Source organism: Lithobates pipiens, unplaced genomic scaffold, assembly GCF_037356315.1.
Source record: "Lithobates pipiens isolate NorthernLeopardFrog02 unplaced genomic scaffold, aLitPip1_a1.2 Scaffold_22, whole genome shotgun sequence".
Taxonomy (NCBI): Eukaryota; Metazoa; Chordata; class Amphibia; order Anura; family Ranidae; genus Lithobates; species Lithobates pipiens.
This window is the reverse complement of record NW_027507784.1, coordinates 300,383,091-300,403,958: the sequence shown is the minus strand read 5'-3', so window position 1 is coordinate 300,403,958 and position 20,868 is coordinate 300,383,091. Positions and strand designations below refer to the sequence as shown.

The 20,868-nt window shown below is 46.8% G+C and overlaps 1 protein-coding gene across 2 annotated transcripts in view; it reads right to left on the bottom strand.

Annotated features, from left to right (window-relative positions):
- ABCA3 (ATP binding cassette subfamily A member 3) overlaps positions 1-15,010 on the bottom strand; it is a 95,153-nt gene extending 80,143 nt beyond the window's left edge. Inside the window, exons 1-2 of one of the 2 annotated variants that reach the window (XM_077449232.1) lie at positions 14,858-15,010; positions 14,346-14,626 (exon numbers count right to left, since the gene is read on the bottom strand). The gene's annotated coding sequence lies outside the window, so the exon portion shown is untranslated. Of the gene's footprint in view, positions 1-14,345 lie in introns of both variants that reach the window. The other variant, XM_077449231.1, reaches the window with a different exon arrangement.
- Positions 15,011-20,868: the final 5,858 nt, after the last annotated feature.

Below are 20,868 nucleotides of genomic sequence, written 5' to 3'. Positions count from 1 at the left end.
ACAGTGGGACTCAATACTGCTCCCGCCCCCACTCCTGTGTTACAGGAGCTGATTGGCAGAAGCGGGAGCTAATGGCTCCTGCTGCTATTAATCTGTCCAATGAGGAAAGAGACAGTACCTTATAGTCACAAAAAAAAAAAAAAAAAATACAATATGTTCTATAAATGGCAGAGGAGCTGAGTAAGCGACCCACTCTGGTCAGTGTGCAGAGGGGAAGCCGAATGCTCAGAACCCGGAAGATTGTGGTATTCACTGTAGGACTGATTTTCAACTTCCCCAATGGGCCCTCATGTATGAGATACATATACTTTGTGCCAAGCTGGGCCAATGTAAATATGCAATACAGATCATACCTGGAGTTCAATTTTAAATCACCAGCAATAAAAAGAGAAAATTGACTTGTAGGTTTTCATTCAGAGTGTAAAACCCTTTAATGTTCATTTTGGATAAAGTAGGGAAGGGGTTAGACCAGGGGATAGGCAACCTTGGCCCTCCAGCTGTGGTAAAACTACAAGTCCCATGAGACATTGCAAGACCCTGACAATCACAGACAGGACTCCTGGAGGCAGAGGCATGATGGGATTTGTAGTTTCACCACAGCTGGAGGGCTCAGGTTGCCTACCCCTGGGTTAGACCCTCTGTCAGGTTTATATCGATAAAATCCAAATGTTCACAAGTCATATAGCTTGCTAGGTTTCCCTAATGACAGTCGCCTAGGCATTGGAATAATTGTTAGGCAATAAAAAGAACAGGGGCGCCACCATGTAAGTGTAGCTTGGAGGCTGTACCTGGGAGAGAAGACATCACACAGCTGCTTCCAAGCATTACTCTGCAGCACCCGCTCGCTCCCCTGCCGGACTCTGCAGATGCCTTGAGGATGATATATTCTTTATATAGGAGTTAATTTTAACCGTAATTTATTTTTTTAATAAAATGTACACTTCGATGGTGGCGCCCCCTTTTTTTTTTCCCTAACAGTACACACAGGAATATCCCTAACTCTGCCAGAGGAGCTGCAGCCATCTTCTAGCGAATGCTTGAATCATGGATTTTTATGGACTTTATAGTGAGATTTACCTTTTGCCGTTTTATTTTTTAACCTTTCTTTGCGCCATAACTTTGTGTTCTATTGAAGCAATTGTGTTCTCAGCAGGAGATGAGTGGGTCAGATGTGTCATGATGAGCGCCCCTCGGTGCAGACGGCTTGTGTCCAGGACCTTCCATCCATCCCGTATGCATGCAAATGCTCTGGTGTGCAGCAACACATATACAGCCGCAGCCTGTCATTGATTTGTACAGGTGGCTGTATGCAAACAACTGGCACTGCTGGGTGTTTTGCAGCTACATGAGAACACGTCTTCCTCATGCTGAACAGCCCTCCACACCCATGTGATTAAAGCAGATCAGGCCCGGTGGAAAATAATCAGACATACCAATGGATGTAATTGGAACACAAATCTGTGTGTGAGGCTATTTTCTAACCATTCAACATATCCTCATGACAGCCCAAAAATAGAGCAAATCCAGCTTATTGGGTGACATTTAATCTACTTTTCCTACACGTGCAAGTATACAGAGCATCAGCACCAGCTGGCAACACCATTTCGATTTTTCTATAAAATATGATCAGTTAGATCTGCAAATTATACCAATATATATATGTGTGAGGGCAGACTTAAGTAAACAATTTATATTCTATGGGGTAGGATTGCATGATAAAATATTTTCTGCGTTAAAAGAGAAGTGTGGGAATTATTTTGATTGGGGGGAAATCATACTTCCCAAGGTGATCTGTTATCGGTCCGATGCTGCATCTGTCCCCTGCCGGCTCTAAGGCCGAGAACCGAGCGAACGTTCACTTGGTTCTCAGAGCTCCGTGAGCAGAGAGCTGGTGATGGTCAGTCAGCGGCTCTCTGCTCTGCCCCCCTGTGCTCACTGATATGCTGGGCAGTGCAGGGGGCGATAGCGGCCGGCTCAGGCACTCAGCGGTTTGCTGAGAAGCTAAGCCGGGTGCTGGTCCAGGCATGTGGGAGGATCCCAACCACATGATCGCAATCTTTTCCGAGCCTGGACCGGCTCTGTGACGTCAGCCAACAGCGGGCTGCAGCCTGCTGTCTGCTGAAAACGGGTCACAGGAGTGCAGAACAAACTGCACTCTGGTGATATACAGGAGAAGTACAACCAAACGAGCTTTGGCTGTACTTCTCCTTTAACCACTTAAGGACAGAACCTCTTTTTGAGATTTGTTGTTTACAAGTAAAACAGTTTTTTTTTTTTTTGCTAGAAAATTACTTAGAACCCCCAAATTATAAAAAAAAATTCTAACACCCTAGAGAATAAAATGGCAGTCGTTGCAATACTTTCTGTCACACCGTATTTGCGCAACGGTCTTACAAGCACACTTTTCTGGGAAAAAAATATACTTTTTTGAATTAAAAAAACAGTAAAGTTAGCCCAATTATTTTTTATATTGTGAAAGATAATGTTACGTCGAGTAAATTGATACCCAACATGTCACCCTTCAAAATTGTGCCCACCCGTGGAATGACGACAAACTTTTACCCTTAAAAATTTCCATAGGCGACATTTAAAAAATTATACAGGTTGCATGTTTTGAGTTACAGAGGAGGTCTAGGGCTAGAATTATTGCTCTTGCTCTACCAATGGCAGCGATACCTCACATGTTGTTTGAACACTGTTTTCATATGTGGGCGCCGCTCATGTATGCGTTCGCTTATGAGAACACTGAGCTCGGCAGGACGGGGCACGTTTAAAAAAAAAAAAAGAAAAAAGAAAAAAAAAAAAAAGAAGAAGGGAGGTTTTTATTTATTTTAACTTTTATTTTTTATTTTTACACTGTTCTTTTTAAAAAGATAAAAATGTGTCACTTTTATTCCTATTACAAGGAATGTAAACATCCTTTGCAATAGAAAAAAAACCATGACGGACCTCTTAAATATGAGAGCTGCGGCCAAAGAGACCTCAGATCTCATATTTACACTAAAATGCAATAAAAGGGATCTTGCGGTGATTCAGCCGCAGAGACCACTATTAATCGGAAACCGGACCACCGGTCGAAAAAGAGGATACCAGGGTTATGGCAGCTAGCTGCTGCCATAACAACGATATTCCTCTTCAAACTTAGGACGTATAGTGGCGTGCGGCAGTCTGGAAGTGGTTAAGCCTTGGTTCACACTAGATGCGGTGCGATTTCACAGCAAATTTGCTGCGGATTCCACACCGCACCAAAATTGCAACACATTAATGCAAACCGATTGCGGAGTGTATGTTAACGACAGCCCAAAATCGGTTTGCAAAACGCAATGCAGTTTGCATAATTGGATTGCAAGTGTGTTCACATCCATGCAATCCGATTCTGGTGTGGACAAAAAAAGGGTTTGGTGTGAATTCGTTGCGATTTGAGCCACACAAATTCATGGCTCAAATCGCACCCCAGAAACACTGCATGCAATTCGCTTAGGAATGTGCTGCAATTCCTGTGCGAATTACATGCGGTGTCCCACACTGCATCAGTGTGAACCTGGACTGAAGGAAATCCATCAACAGAGACACATGGGGGGAGGTCTGCTAAAACTGGTGCACACAGAATCTGATGCAGCTCTGCATAGTAACCAATCAGCTTCCAGGTTTTATTGTCAAAGTTTAAAGAGGTTGTAAACCCAAGAAAAAAAAAAAAAAAAACCTTGTAAGACAAAGGCATAATGGCCTAAAGGCATAATGAGCTATTATGCATCGCATACTAGCTTATTATGAAATACTTATCATAGATCGAAGCCCTGCAGCGGCGCCTGCACACCACTTAGACATCTTCCCCAGTGTTTCTTCTGGGTTCGCAAGCTCCGGCGATCCGATTGGCCGCAGCCGCGATTACATGTATGCACGCGGGAGCCACCAATCACGGCAAAGGGCCCTTAAGAAACGGCACAGTGGCCATTCCTTCAGAGCGCATGCGCGGATGACATCATCAGCACCGTATATAGTAAATATTTCCTAAACGGTGCGTGTTTAGGAGATATTATACAGTACCTACAGGTACAGGCAGGGCCATCTTAAAGCGGGATTCCACCCTAAAGTGGAACTTCCGCTGATCGGATCCCTCCCCCCCTCCGGTGTCACAATTGACACCTTTCAGGGGGGAGGGGGGTGGAGATACCTGTCAAAGACAGGTATTTACACCCACTTCCGGGCATAGACTCCCGTGGGAGTCTACGCCATTTCCTGCCCTGCCGCGCTGTCTGCTGGGACACACACGGGTCCCAGTGACAGCGTGGAGATTTCCTATTGCGTGGCGCGACTCGCGCATGCGCAGTAGGGAACCGGGAAGTGAAGCCTGATTCGCTTCACTTCCTGATTGTCAAGAGCCGAGCAATCGATCGGCCTCGGCTGCCGGCATCGCTGGAACCCGGGACAGGTGAGTGTCCATTTATTAAAAGTCAGCAGCTGTAGTATTTATAGCTGCTGGCTTTTAATATATTTTTTTTTGGTGGAATCCCTCTTCAAGAGCATCATGGGCCCCTGGGCAAAGCAATGCCCTGGGGCCCTTACAAGCCTGTCCCAAATTTTGCACATCTCAAGAAATAAAGTATAATTCTTCACTGTTCCCAACATTGCAGCCTCACTGTGCCCAACATTGCAGCCTCACCGTGCCCAACATTGCAGGCTCACCGTGCCCCCATTGAAGACTCACCAGGGTGGATGAAGAGAGAGGGCGGCCGGATTATGACTGGAGGAAGAGGAGAGCCAGAGATCACAAAGCACGAATAGCACGCTGTTACAGCTTACATGAAATTGCCTCCGCTCTGTTCGCCATCACACACAGCCCCACCTCCTCCTGACCCTGCGCCTGTGATAGACAGACCACATTCCAGCATTGGACCCATATTCTGTCTATCACAGGCCGGGGTTAGGAGGAGGCAGGGCTGTGTGTGACGGTGAGCAGAGCAGACACAATTCCAATAGCTGCGCTCTAGATCCGACTGGCCCCGATGGGGCCCCATGTGCATCTGGGGCCCCTGGGCTGTGCCCGGGTGTGCCTGCTCGGTAAGACGGCCCTGCCTACAGGTAAACCTTATTATAGGCTTACCTGTAGGTACAATTAAACAAGAAGACTTTACTTCCTCTTTAACTGAACAAGCTGAAGTTAGAAGCCGATTGGTTACTATGCACAGCTGCACCAGATTTCATGCGCACCAGTTTTAGGGCCGGTTCCCACTGCTGCGATGCGGGAACACGGCAATCTACTGCAGGTTTCCGCATCGCATGTCTCCCGGTGGCAGTTAACCTATGAGAACTGCTGGGAATGTCAGTTAAAAGTTAATGACACCCCCAAATCAGTTCGCATATCGCAGTGCGATCTGAAAACTCGGGCAGGAATCGGATTGCATGGTGTTAACACCCATGCAATCGGATTCTGCTGCGGACCAAAAAAAAGGGTCCTGTACGAGTTCGGTCCGAATACGATGCAAATTCAGCCATACTATCTGTATGGCTGAAATCACATCGCACAGAGATCGCATGTGATTTGCACTGCAGTGCGAATCACATCCGATCTCGGACATCGCAGCAGTGGGAGCCCCGCCTCAGGAAATCTCCCCCATGCAGTACATCATTGCTGAAATTGCTTGTAGCCTGGCTGTCATGTTGACTCTCCGATTTCAATACTTTGTGTCACTGACCTGGAACAAGCATACAAACCAGGAAAGTCAGAGAAAAGTGTGAAACTATTATCTGTGTGCATTTTTAAACTTGGATCAGTGATTCACGTATTACAACAAGAGGGTCGGGTAACCTGCATTATTTGAAGTAATAGCAAGCTCCTGACAGATCAAATGTAAGCAAAATCGAAACTGCTGTGTGAGCAGCTTTAGTGGCCACATTGGCCAGTATTAGTCTAGAATAGCTCATAGGTGCTCAACCTGCGGCCCTCCAGCTGTTGCAAAAAGTTCCATCATGCTTCTGCGAGTCCTGCTTGTACTTGTCAGCCTTGCAATGCATCATGGGACTTGTAGTTCTGCAACAGCTGGATGGCCACAGGCTCTAGCTCAAGCTACCCACACACATCAGAAAATGATTATTTAAATTAATGAAAATATAATTTACAAAATAGGTACCCACAAACATCCCTGAAAGTGTAGCATAGTACAGATTATTCTGTAACAATCTAATCAATTCTGCAACGATGTGCATAGAATTAAAGACTAATCATCCTACCCAGAGAAGCTCTGCTGATTCCCAATCATTTTCTGCTGATACAGTACAATGAATTGGGAGCTGTGTGTCATGCTCTATCAACCAACAGGCAATGCTCTGTAGATAAGCATAAAGGATGAAAAAGACTTTTTCCCCCAGCCTAATCCTTTTCCTAAGAAAATGTTCAAAAGCCATATATAGCAGGGGTAGGTCACCTTGGAGAGGTGGAGATCTACCTAAACAACATGGAAAAGATCAAAGAGGGTGCAGAATGCCTTTTTTTTAACCTAGCAATGCCCCATTACAAAGTAAGGAATGTCTAAAGAGTGCAGGAGTAAGTAGTATGCAACACACTGATCAGAGCTCAGTAGTAAATAATACAGACTGAAGGGGTAATGCAGGGGTCACTGGTAAGCAACACACAGTGCAGGGTACATTAGCAATGCAGGCAGGCAAGTTGGACAAGAGGTTCAGAGGTCAGTAGTAACAAAGAGTGCCGAGGTCTGGAGTAAGTAACACAGGCGTTTTTTTGTCTTCTATGTTCTGGGTGTTCTTGTGCTGCCAGCTTTTGCTTTGCAGCAATTTTCATATCAACAGCATGGTATCCCACATACCATTGTAAGGGTTCTATACAAACTGGGGTGTCTCTCATAACTTGGGGGGGGGGAAATCACCCCAAGACATTTTAGACAATGTTTTGTACTCATGTACAGAGAAATACTGTCTCCATATCATTATATAGGTTAGTTCTAAATGTGCATGTGGCATGTGTATACCCAGTGCTTTTTTTCAGCAGGAACGCAGGTTCCGGCACCTCTAGCACTGCATGTATGTAATGGCAAGGGGTGCTGAGATATGCTGGAGGATCTATTCAGGGATGTCTTTAAGGCAGGGCAAAAGGGGCAGCTGCCCTGGGCCCTGTCATTGTTGTGGGGCCCAAAGAAGCTGCCTCATACTTGCCAACTATCCCAGTTTAAATTCCCTTGTCCCTTGAAGCTTTAGGCCGCGTACACACGGGCGGATTGTCTGTCCAACTTAGTCCGCTGAACCGTGTTTCAGCGGACAATCCGCTCGTGTGTGGGCTTCAGCTGACTTTTTCAGCGGACTGTCTGACGAACAAAGTCTTACGGAATTTCCGAAATTTTGTCCGTTCAAACTTGGTTTTGTCCGTCCAAACTTGGTTTCAGCGGACAGTCCGCTCGTGTGTAGGCAAGTTGGACGAACTAAGTATGGCGCATGCTCAGAAAGGATTTACACGGCCGAAGGTTGCATTGCAGTGTATAGGACGTCGTTTTTCTAGTCCCGTCGTACGTGCTGTACACATCATCGCGCACGCTTTCAGCGGACTGTCTGCTCATCGTGTGTGGTCAAGTCCGTTCATGCAAATTTTGAACAGACTGTCTGTTGGATTGTCTGACGAACTTAGTTGGCCAGACAATCCGCCCGTGTGTACGCGGCCTTAGTCTCGCACTGTGTCCTGATATCTCAGCGTGAAGTGCTGCTACTAATGCTGCCCAGCTCTGCCCTATTGTTCTGTACAGGTGACTTACTAGCAGACCCTGTGTTTACGTGTAAATACCCATCAATCATATGTAAATAGCTGCACCCGGCGGCATCGATATGTAAATAAAAGATGGTGTTCATATGTATATCATGTCCCCAACAGTGAGGAGATGATGTGCTGTAACCTCTAGCAACCAACCAGTGAGCAGTATTACTGTACAGTAATCTCTAGAAACCAATCAACAAGCAGAAATCATGTGCTGTAACATCTAGCAACTAATCAGTGAGCCGTAATGTGTGCTGTAACCTCTAGCAACCAGTCAGGAAGCGGTAATGATACGCTGTAACCTCTGGCAACCCATCACAATCACTGCCTGATACAGTAAACTGATTTTGAGTCCAGCTGCTATTTCTTGTATGTCTCAGAGCAGGTGGAGAGCGAAATTGTATGGGTTGGAGGGGCAAGAAAACGTTTGCCCAGGGTCCAATCAATATTAAAGACAGCCCTGGATCTATTGATGCTAGCTGCTGGGGGTCTATTGTCCCTGGAAGGGATCTACAGTTGGGAGGGCCTGTTGTTGCTGGTGGGGGGATCTATTGTTGCTGGGGGGTATACTGTTTAGGGAGGGATCTACTATTGAGGGATGGGTCTATTGTTGCTGGGGGGGGTCCACTGTTGAGTGAGAGGTGTATTGTTTCTGGCTCAAAAAGAAAAAGCTGCGCTAGAACTTATAAAGTGCCAGGATCATAATGTGACATAATATATCCTGTTTACAAAAAATTAATAAAAACTGCAAAATAGTGCAAAAATTGGTTTAAAATACATAAACAGTCCAAAAGAGGGGGAGAAAGACAGGATGATGAATCTCAGTCCACTTCGTAAAACACCCTTCAGGTATATATAGCAGGTGCCCCCAGAGAGAAGAGGTTCATCCACCACCAGATGCCAAGATCTCTTTTTAGGGAGATCGTACAAGCTTGCAAATAGGACAATCACTCCTGGTCCCTTTAATAGGCTCTGCTGGTGTCTCCGACTCCTGTACCCACTTCTCAGAGCGTCTCCCGTTCCACCATAACCATTTAGTAAGATAAAAGAGAAAGGTTCCCATAGCGTAACTCAATATAAAACTTTAATTCAAACACAATAAAATAAAGTAACAAACTCACAAATTTCCAGCTGAATATAAGCGTGTGTATAATCACGAGCCGGCCGGATCTCTCATGTTTACACTGCCCGCCCTTCCTGGTCAACGTGGCATTTCGGTGACGTCAGCGCGCCGCTCACCCTACGTCGTGACTTTTGACGAAACGACGTAGGGTGAGCGGCGTGCTGACGTCACCGCAATTCCACTTTATAAGTTCTAGCGCAGCTTTTTCTTTTTGATTATTGTATATTGTGCGTGTCTCGCATTGGGTTGCGCCAAGAATTTATTATCAGTATTATTATCATTTAATCTTTTGTTTTACTAGCACTCGTTTTTTTGATTACTTTTTGGACAGCGCTGTTTTTCAACGTTTTTTTCTATTGTTTCTGGCAGCTGAAGGGTCTATTGATGTTGGCTGCTAGGAGATATATTTTTGCTGGGGGGGGAGGGGGGGTCTATTGTTGCTGAAGTGGATCTATTGTTTTGGTGGGGGACTCTATTGTTGCTAGGGGACCTATAGTTGGTGGTGGCTTCTGCAAGTGCTGGAGGCATCTATTTTACTGCTTTTCTTGTTATAATTAACACACTTCATACAAATTACTTAGCACCAAAAAAATTATACTTGGTTTTGTATTCTCTAAAAAGGGGTGATACTGGAAGTTGGAACCAAGGAATGCACTCAAAAGGTGAGTAGGGGGCGGAGACAGGGGGTGACTCGGAAGGGGGAGAACCTGCACCCATTCTCTGAGAAAAAAAGCCCTGTGTATACACACACACACACACACACACACACACACACACACACACACACACACACATTCTGATTGTTGCATGGACCCGTTTCAATAAAGGAATTCATTTGGAGTGCTATCATCTGGACTTTGATCACATAGTTCCTGTATACTGAGCCGACACCATATCTGGTGGGGGAGGTGAGAGGATGCAATTCCTGTCCTGAGCAGTTCATTACTTTTAGCACAGGCGTTGGAGGTCAGTAGTAACTCAGAGTGCAGGGGTTAGTAGTAAGTAACTCAACGTGCAGGAGTATGTAATGCAGAGTTCAGAAACAGTAAACAACAAAGAGTGCAGGGGTCTGAAGTAAGTAACAGAGTGCTGGGGTCAGCAATGCAGCATTCAGGGGTCAGTAGTATGTAACACACATTTTAGAGGTCAGTAGTAAAGTATGCATGTTCTCCCTGTGCGGGTTTCTTCTGGGTACTCCGGTTTCCTCCCGCCCTCCAAAGACATGCTGGTAGGTTAATTGGCTCCTGTCTAAATTGGCCCTAGTGTATGTATGTATGTATGTATGTATGTATGTATGTATGTATGTATGTATGTATGTATGTATGTATGTATGAGTTGAGTTGGACCCTAGATTGTAAGCTCCTTGAGGGCAGGGTCTGATGTAAATGTATATTACACTGTATATGTGTAAAGCGCTGCATAAGTTAACAAGCACTAAGTACCTGTAATAAATAAATAATAAAATAAGTAATGCACAGGTCAGAGGCCAGTAGTAACACAGAGTGAAGGGGTCAGGAGTAACACGGGGATCAGTAGTAACACAAAGTGCATGGGCCAGGAGTAAGTAACACAGAGTTCATAGGTTAGTGGAAAGCAACAAAAAAAAAAATGCATGTACTCCAGCATTCAGATGTCAGTAGTAATGCAGAGTGCAGGGGTCAGTAGTAACGCAGAGTGAAGCCGTCAGGGGCAACACAGTCAGTAGTAAATAACACAAAGTTCAAAGGTCAGCAACAAAGAGTGATGGGGTAAGGAGTATGTACTGCAGCATTCAGAAGTCTGTAGTAACACAGAGTGCAGGGGTCAGTAGTATTGACTGCAGCATTCGGAGGTCAGTAGCAATACAGAGTGCAGGGGTCAGTAGTAACGCAGAGTGAAGGGGGCAGGGGCAACATAGTAGTAAATTACACAAAGTGCAAAAGGTCAGGAGTAAGTAACACAGAGGTCAGTGGTTAGCAACAAAGAGTGAAGGGGTAAGGAGTAAGTACTGCAGCATTCAGAAGTCTGTAGTAACGCAGAGTGCAGGGGTCAGTAGTAAGGACTGCAACATTCAGAGGTCAGTAGTATGTAATACGCAATTCAGAGGTCAGTAGTAACAAAGAGTGAAGGCATCAGGGGTAACACAGGGGTCAGACGTAAGCAACACAAAGTGCAAGTGTCAGGAGTAAGTAGGTCAGTGGTTAGTAACAAAGAGTGCAGGGGTCAGGAGTAGGTACTGCAGCATTCAGAGGTCAGTAGCAATACAGAGTGCTGGGGTCAGTAGTATATAAAGCAGAGTATTCTTTCTGTGTGTGGACATGCACTACTGACCCCCAACACTGACCCGTTCAGTACAATAACACTCACTAATCCCCTCATTGCAACATGCCCCTCCAGCCTTAGACCAGATTGCCCCCTTGGAAGCCAGCAGGGGGAGGGGTCTGCCTAAACCTGTGGCATGCTTGGGGAAAAATATAGACAAGTCTATCCCCTGTCCTCTGCAGGGTGAGTGGGCATGGTACTGCCATAGACACGTTTATATGTTGGTGGCAAGATCTACCCGGCCCCCCAACCTATAGGATCTGTAAAAACACTGATGTACAAACAATTTGATTACAAAGCTACATTTTTATTCCCCCCCCTTCTCATTCAAGGTAAAATATATCGCATGATCCATCTATGTAGATTAGACATCAGGAGAATAGGGATTGCAAGATCCCAGCAGACAGGGCAGCCCTGTGCTCTGCCCTTCCACCTGCGCCTACAAGACTACAAAGCCAGCCCCATCATTACCCGCTGTCAGTAAATGTCCATGCCAGAGCACTGTTCAGCCATAAATAAACTTCTATAATAGTGCAGAGAGCAATTATGATGGGCAAAGTGCAGCTTCACACAACAACCCATTACATTTTTTTTTTTTTTTAAATTGAGGTCAGTTTACCAAGACTAGATTCCCATTTATGCATTGTAGTAAAGTGTGCTAGCCTAAGCTTTAATGCGATTCATGGTAATGTGTTGTATTTGTGCACTGCTGTCTATTTTGAAAGGAAACACAGCACACTTATTCAATAAAATACAAGGAAGTTGCACTATAACACACTACTATATATGCGTAGATATGAATGCCCAGAGAGATGTGGTGTGCAGTGTTGTCCAATGCCAAAAGCAGTTCAGGTGCATTATATTGTGCAATAACAGCACAGCTCAGCCTTTAAAACATCAAGGAGTGTGGAATGTACGAGTCCCATGTCTGCTGTGCTTCATCCTTCCAGCCTTGCTCAACCTATTTAACATGGAGGAACCCTTGGGGGGGGGGGGGACCCTACTAATAATTACCATTTCTACAGTTCAAAGAATACTCCTTACACTTGTCATTGGGAATGACCTCCCTTAGCTTAAAAAATAATAATTGCCGATAGTGGTTACTTATCTGGGAGGCAGGAATTACCCATTGCTCCAAGAACCCTTGGCAACCTCTGGAGGTTGCAGGCTGCACCAGCAGTACATTTTCCCTCAAAGGGCCGGTTGTATCTTTGGTTTGCCATGTACAGAGTGCAGTGTTCAGGAATACGGTATGCTATGTGCAGAGTGCAGAATCCAGGAGTGTGTTACATACAGAGTGCAGAGTTCAGAAATACGCTATGTACAGAGTGCAGAGTTCAGAGATACGCTATGTACAGAGTGTAGAGTTCAGGAGCACGTTATGTACAGAGTGCAGAGATCAGTGCTGCGCTTTGTACAGAGTTCAGGAAAAGCGCCAAGTACAGAGTTCAGGAATATGCTATGTACAGAGTGCAGAGTTCAGGAGCAAGTTACGTACAGAGTGCAGAGTTCAGGGGGTGCGCTATGTACAGAGTGCAGAGTTCAGAGATACGCTATGTACAGAGTGTAGAGTTCAGGAGCACGTTATGTACAGAGTGCAGAGATCAGTGCTGCGCTTTGTACAGAGTTCAGGAAAAGCGCCAAGTACAGAGTTCAGGAGCAAGTTACGTACAGAGTGCAGAGTTCAGGGGGTGCGCTATGTACAGAGTGCGGAGTTTAGGAAAACACTACGTACAGAGTGCAGAGTTCAGAATTATGCATTTTAAGTTCCAAAACTGAATATTAAAAGCAAACAAAATTTTGACGCACTTTTGTATGGCATATGCGTCATAGAATGTACTGAGAATTTTCATACAAATGTTTATACCAGGGGTCTCCAAACCAAACAATCTAAACAAGGGGCCAGTTTACTGTCCTTCAGATTTTAGGGGGGCTGGACTGTGACCAATGGAAGTAGAAAATGTCCTGGTGTCAGTGGGAGTAAACTATGCCAAATCTTTGGTGGGGGGGGGAAGAGTGCCCCCATTGTCGGTGTCAGTGGGGGGGGGGGGGGGGGGTTGGTGCCCTCATCGTCGGTGTCAGTGGGAGGGGGGAAGAGTGCCCTCCTCGTCGGTGTTAGTGGGGGGGGGGGGGGGGGGGGGAGTGCCCTCATCGTCGGTGTCAGTGGGGGGGGGAGGAAAGAGTGCCCTCATCGTCGGTGTCAGTGGGGGGGGGGGGGGGGGAAGAGTGCCATCGGTGTCAGTGGGGGGGGGGGGCGGGGAAGAGTGCCCTCATCGTTGGTGTCAGTGGGGGAGGGGGGGCAAGAGTGCCCTCATTGTCGGTGTCAGTGGGGGAGGTGAGTGCCCTCATTGTAGGTGTCAGTGGGGGAGGTGAGTGCCCTCATTGTAGGTGTCAGTGGGGGGAGGGGGGGGAGTGCCCTCATCGTCGGTGTCAGTGGGGGGGGGGGAGAGTGCCCTCATCATCGGTGTCAATGGGGGGGGGGGAAGAGTGCCCTCATCGTCGGTGTCAGTGGGGGGGGAGAGTGCCCTCATCGTCGGTGTCAGTGGGGGGGAAGAGTGCCCTCATCGTCGGTGTCAGTGGGGGGGGAGAGTGCCCTCATCGTCGGTGTCAGTGGGGGGGGGGGGAAGAGTGCCTTTATCGTCGGTGTCAGTGGGGGGGGGAGTGCCCCCATCGTCTGTGTCAGTGGGAGGAAGAGTACCCCATCATTGGTGTCAGTGGGGAGGTATAGTGCTCCATCACTGGTGTCAGTGGGAGGAATAGTTTTCCATTGTTGACGTCAGTGGGAGGAATAGTGCCCAAGGGCAAGCAAAGGGCTGCAGTTTGGAGACCACTGGTGTAAACTAACGTTTGTTTGGAAATCAACTAGTGTATAGCCAGCTTTACTCGACTTACTGACCAAAATCTAGTTCTTTAGTGCAAAGTTATAACAATCTTTTACTACCCTTTATGACAATAACCACCATTTTTTTTAACATTGCAATAAAGTTATAATAATCTAGAAGATGAAGAAAGGGAAGAGAATCGGGCGCGGGTAGCCTTTGTGTGGTGATTTCTACTCTCTTCTCTTTGTTCATATTCAATCATCCCGGTCCTTCTATCAGAGGAGCACACAGGTTTGATCACATTCTTCTCCCAGGTTGTAATGTTTACATGTCACCTCACCTTCACACAACTTGCAGTTACAGAAGCCACTCCTCCAGCGATGTCCTCCAACAAATGATGGTTGTAAACGTTGTTGAGATTGGCAGAGCTTTTCACCCTTTATGCCCCAGGACCCAGAGTCCCATGGCTAGCTGGTCCGGCTCTGCGATCCCTCCGGCAGGTTGCAATCCTGGGTCCCGGTGAATGGGGATCATTGGTGGCGGGCTCTTCTTGACATGAAAATACCGGATGAGTGTTCAGGATTCCTCGGTGACTGTCTGGTCTACCATTGCAGATGGTGGCTGTGGAAAGTTAAGCTCAGTTTTAGAACGAGGGTCCTCACCTCCCCCTTTAGACGTGTTGTCAGGTCAGTCAGTATGCCGGTGTTGCAGTCCCTCTATGAGGTGCAGTAATTGGGTGTCTTGTAGGTGAACCTGCTCTTTGTGTAGGATGACCAGGCCTCTGCAGTTCCTGCTCCCCCCGTCCTTCCAGCACCGCAGGCTGTCTCGCCTTAGAAGCTGCCCATGTCTCACCTTCTCAGGGCTGCAGGCCGTCTCTTTCCTCCAGCACAGCTGCAGCTGCCTTCTCTCTCCTCTGTTCTCTCTCAGACAGCTGGTGACGTCACCCCCCACCAGAGAAACAAATCTCCAGCCTCATCCATCAGCCATTTCCGGGTTAGGTCACATGACAGCAGGCAGCCTGGGTGTCATGTGACCCCATTCCCCTCAGGCTGATAATAAACAAAGCCGGTCACAGAACAGGGCGGCCTGCTGTTGTTCTGTGAGGTGATTAAAGCTGGCCATAGATGGATAGAATTTCAAATGAAAATTCTTAGGAAAAGAAGGTTCTAAGAAAGTTTGTTTTTCTAATCATCAGTGGCATCAAATTATTGTTGGTTTTCAACGGCAGGGATGAGAAAATTTGAAGGAGCAGGATGGAAAATTTTTCTTGAAAGCACAAATTTCTAAGGCCTAGTACATACTATAAGAAAATCGGGTGAACAGTCATCCATTTTTCCACAAACGTGCATATTATGATGTGTAAGGATGAGCTCCGGTGTGTTCGCATACTCCACGTGCAGAGCCCGCCAGGAAGTCGGTGCAGCATTGCGCTAATCACAGGCAGTGAGACATTGCCCCGATGCGCAGCTGCTGAGATCGGGCAATGTCTTACTGCCTGTGATTAGCGCAGCGCTGCGCCAACTTCCTGGCGGGCTCTGCACGTGGAGCATGCAAACACGCCGGAGCTCATCCTTAATGATGTGACCAAGAATTGTACGAAAATTCTCGAATGACAAAGGCAAATGTACCTACACTATACTGTCAAAGGTATTGGGACGCCTGCCTTTACATGCACATGAACTTTAATGGCATCCCAGTCTTAGTCCGGAGGTTCAATATTGAGTTGGCGCACCCTTTGCAGCTATAAGAGCTTCAACTCTTCTGGGAAGACTGTCCACAAGGTTTAGGAGTGTGTCTATGGGAATGTTTGAGCATTCTTCCAGAAGCATATTTGTGAGATCAAGCACTGATGTTGGACAAGAAGGCCTGGCTCACAGGCTCCACTCTAATTCATCTCAAAGGTGTTCTAGACTCCTGAGATCAGGACTCTGTGCAGGCCAGTCAAGTTCCCCCATCCCAAACTTGTTCATCCATGTCTTTTTTTTTCAATATAAATTTTTATTAGATTTTAACAGGTAGTACAAATGACATTGCGTTACAGTAGTATCAAAATACATATATTCGTTAACTTGTCGATTTCGGAATCAACCCAGAGTGAGTCAGAAACAAGGGTAAGAGAACAGTGATATAGAATACAGGTACTTACAAGTAATAGAGATGTTGCCTTGTTGCTAAATATTCTAAGAGGACCTTGGAGCCTCCTCCTGGGCACCCCTTACGGGAACAATGCTGTGGCCAGGAGGAGATTCCAGCCCTCTGGTGATAAGGAAGATACTAATCGTCTAGCACAGAAGGCGTAGCTATAGCTATAAGCATACTATCATAATACGTATGATTGACAACATAACCATGGTGGATAGGGTAACAATATTAACATTCCTGTATTTAAAAATCTGCGAGCGGATGTACGTTCATCCATGTCTTTATGGACCTTGCTTTGTGCACTGGTGAGCAGTCATGTTGGAACAAGAAGGGGCCACCCCCAAACTGTTCCCACAAAGTTGGGAGCATGAAATTGTCCAAAATGTCTAGGTATGCTAACGCCTTAAAGCGGAGGTCCACCCTAAAATGGACCTCCGCTCATCGGAATCCCCCCCCCTCCGGCGTCACAATTGGCACCTTTCAGGGGGGAGGGGGGTGCAGTTACCTGGATAACCCAGGTAACTGCACCCACTTCCGGGATAGCTGTCTGCGGAAAGGGGCGTAGATTACGCCCCTTTCCGCAACTGCCCGCCCCTTTGCGCAAGTGCCCCGCTGCCTGCTGGGAAACACACAGTTCCCAGAGGCAGCGGGGACCGTCCGGATTGCGCCGCGCGGCTCGCGCATGCGCAGTAGGGAACCGGGAAATGAAGCCGAAAGGCTCCATTTCCTGATTCCCATATCCAAGATGGCGGCGGCAGGACCCGACAGACGACCTAGCGATCGGCTTCGGGTGCCGACATCGCGGGCGCGCTGGACAGGTAAGTGTCACTATTTTAAAAGTCAGCAGCTGCAGTATTTGTAGCTGCTGGCTTTTAAAAAAAAAAAAAAAAACGCGGAGTCCCGGTGGACTCCCGCTTTAAGGCCTCATGTACACTGTTGCTTATAAATGGACATTTAGAGGCAGTTGGCTGCTTTTTTCAGCTGCCCCTGATCTCATCCAATGTTATCTTATGTGTACATGTACACAGGGTCATTTAATGTTGTTTTTTAGGCAGTTGTGTTTAGAGGCTTTTCTTTGAGGTAAAAAAAAAATTTGTTCAGATGCTGAAGTTTCCTACGGTTCAAATGCCAAATGCGGTACTGGCGTTTAGCCACGTTTTGTTTACAGGCATTTTTTTTTTTTCATAAAAATAAAAAATAAAACATTTTTTCAAACGCTTCTAAACGCAAATGCGGCAAAAAGCTGCTAGACGCAGAGTGTAAACGTGACAAAACGGACGTTTTAAATGTGGGTTTTTATCTGTCAAGTTAAATCGTTCAGGAGAGGTTGTAAAAACGTCCCGTGTACATTAATCCTTAGAGTTCCCTTCACTGGAACTAAGGGGCCAAGCCCAATACCCGAAAAACAACCCCACACCATAAGACCCCCACCACCAAATGATTTGGACCAGTGCAAGATGCAAGGTCCATAAAGACATGGATGAGTGAGTTTGGGGTAAAGGAGCTTGACTGGCCTGCACAGAGTCCTGACCTCAACCCAATAGAACCCCTTTGGGATGAATTAGAGTGCAGACTGCGAGCCAGGCCTTCTCATCCAACATCTGTGCCTGACCTCACAAATGCACTTCTGGAAGAATGGTCAAACATTCCTATAAACACACTCCTAAACCTTGCAGACAGCCTTCCTAGAAGAGTTGAAGCTGGTATAGCTGTAAAGGGTGGGCCAACTCATTATTGAACCCTACGGACTAAGACTGGGATGCCATTAAATTTTATGTGTGCGTAAAGGCAGGCGACCCAATACTTTTGACAATATAGAGTACGAAGCAGCATCTTCCGGGATATTCTTTGATTCCGATCATGCGCGGATTTTTCTATAGGATTATTTCGGTGCAATTAAGACTTGGATCACACCTCTGCGGAAATCGCATCACTTCTCGCACCCGCAACCACCCGCAGTGAAAATGCGCTGCTCTGTGAAAACGCTGGGGGTGCCATTCATTGTGAATGGCACCCCCACGCATGTAAGATTGCAGTGCGTGTGCGGGAACCTCAGGGAAATCACATGGACATTTCCTGCGGGTCGCATTTTATAAAAAGGTGCATGCACCTTTTCCTGCTGGAAGCGTAGGCACAACAGTCCATTGCAATGATTAGACTGCCCTGCCCCCGCAAACACAGCACGCAGAAACGCACATATGTAAACCTAAGATAGACGGAAATCTGATGTTGTATTAACTAACTAAAATTTTCTACCTTTATATTTTTTTGTACTAACAGTCAGAATTGGCTGTCAAAAGCACTACACTAACACGCAGATAATCAACTGATCGTTGCTCTTACGGGAATTTTTGTACGATTTTCTTATCGTGTGCACTGGCCATAATGGCTCTACACAATGGTGATCCTGGTGTGTTAGCATTGTGAATGGAGCCTATTGTCTATATGGGGGAGGTGAAGAGCTGACAGCTGGTAGGGGGCAGACTGGCAGGACATGCTGTGACCTTCAGTTCCACAAAATGTTGACATCAATGACATGACATGACCTAAAAGGCCAAACTTTTTATTTTTATTTGTATGGACTGGTTTTTATTGCTTTATTGTTCTCTCTATAGCTCACCGCACACATCACAATCTGATTGTACAATCTCCTTTAGGATCGGATCACACTGCCACGACTTGGGATCCCACTTGTGAGATCCCAAGTCACATGACATGTGAAATCCCATGTTAGTCAATGAGAGCCGTCTTCAATAACACTGATTAAATAACAGTTTCTCTGACTTTAGAAAAGGTTCCTGTACTACTTAAAGGCGACTTCTATCCTACTTGTGCCCATAGACTGGAAGTCGGATCCTCATCTATATTGATGTGATTTGGATCCAACATTACAGGAAGATTACCTACGCTGTTTCCCAGAAAATAAGACCTAGCGTGATTTTCGGTGATGGCTGCAATATAAGCCCTACCCCCCAAATAAGACCTACAAGGACTTTAACTAGGGCTTATTTGGTGGGTAGGGCTTATATTGCAGCCAACACTGACAATCACGCTAGGTCTTATTTTCAGGGGAAACAGGGTAGGCATTCACTGAAGTTGCTTCCAAGTTGCTTCAAGTCACATCTAGTCGCACTCAAGTCACACTTTAAAGTGGGGTTCCACAAAAAAAATCATTAATATTCCTAAAAAAATTTAAAAAGAAACATTTGGAAATGTTTTTTTTTTTCACTCACCTCTAAATGGCTGTTGCTAGGGGGTCCCTCGTAGTCTGCCTCCTTCAGTGCCTGAACTGGTGACATCACTTCCCTTTGGTGCAGGAAGGGCTCAGCTCTGCCCCCTCCCTCTTGTCAATCATCTAGGACACGTGATAGGTCCCAGATGATTGCGCGGTCACTCACGGCACTCCATGCGTGCATGCGCAGTTACAAAGCCAGTGCCGCCGAACATAGGGGGAGACAAGCGGGGCTTTGATCCCCCACATCGCTGGACCCTGGGACAGGTAAGTGTCCGATTATTAACCACTTGGGATCCGCGCTATTGCCAAATGACGGCATTAGCGCGGACCTACATTTCCGGGACTACGTCTATTGACGTCGTCCCGTGTACGAGCGGCCTGCGCGCCCCCTGGGGGGCGCGCGCGGCGCGCTCTGTGATCGGCGAGTCCATGAGACTCGCCTGATCACCGATCCGTGCAAGGGGTCGATCCCGACCCCTTATCACGTGATCAGCTGTCAGCCAATGACAGCTGATCATGTGATAGAACGGAGCCGGTAATCGGCTATTATTCCTCCTCGCGCTGACAGCGCGAGGAGAAAAAAAAAAAGCCGATCACCGGCGGCCGTGATCGGGACATCAGTCCCGATCACGGCCAGCAATACAAGCAACCACCTGCCACTGCCCACCTGCCTCCCGCAGTGCCATCCTGAATAAAAGTAAGTGCCCCCCGTCAGTGCCCATAGTGCCCACAGTGCCACCCACAGTGCCACCCCACAGTGCCACCCACAGTGCCACCCACAGTGCCCACAATCTGCCTCAAAGGTGCTGCACCCCAGTGCCGCCCATCAGTGCCCAGCAGTGCCGCCCATCAGTGCCCAGCAGTGCCGCCCATCAGTGCCCAGCAGTGCCACCTATCAGAGCCACCTATCAGTGCCACCTATCAGTGCCCATCAGTTCCATCTATCTGTGGTACCTATCAGTGCCCATCCGTGCCACCCATCCGTGCCACTTATCCGTGCCACCCATCCGTGCCATCTTATCTGTGCCCATCTTTGCCCATCAGTGCCGCCTTATCTGTGCCCATCGGTGCCGCCTTATCTGTGCCTATTAGTGCCGCCTTAACTATGCCTATCAGTGCCCACCAGTGCAGCCTATCAGTGCCCACCAATGCAGCCTATCAGTGCCCACCAATGCAGCCCATCAGTGCCCACCAATGCAGCCTATCAGTGCCGCCTAATCAGCGCACTTCAATGAAGGAGAAAAATGACCCGTTTGCAAAATTTTATAACAAACTATTAAAACATGATTTTTTTTTTTGCATCTTTTTTTGTTTGTTTAGCAAAAAATAAAACTCCGAGCTGTAACTAAATACCACCAAAAGAAAGCTCTATTTGTGGGAAAAAAATGATAAAAATTTCATTTGGGTACAGTGTTGTATGCCCGCGCAATTGTCATTCAAAGTGCATCAGCGCTGAAAGCTGAAAATTGGTCTGGGACTGAGGGGG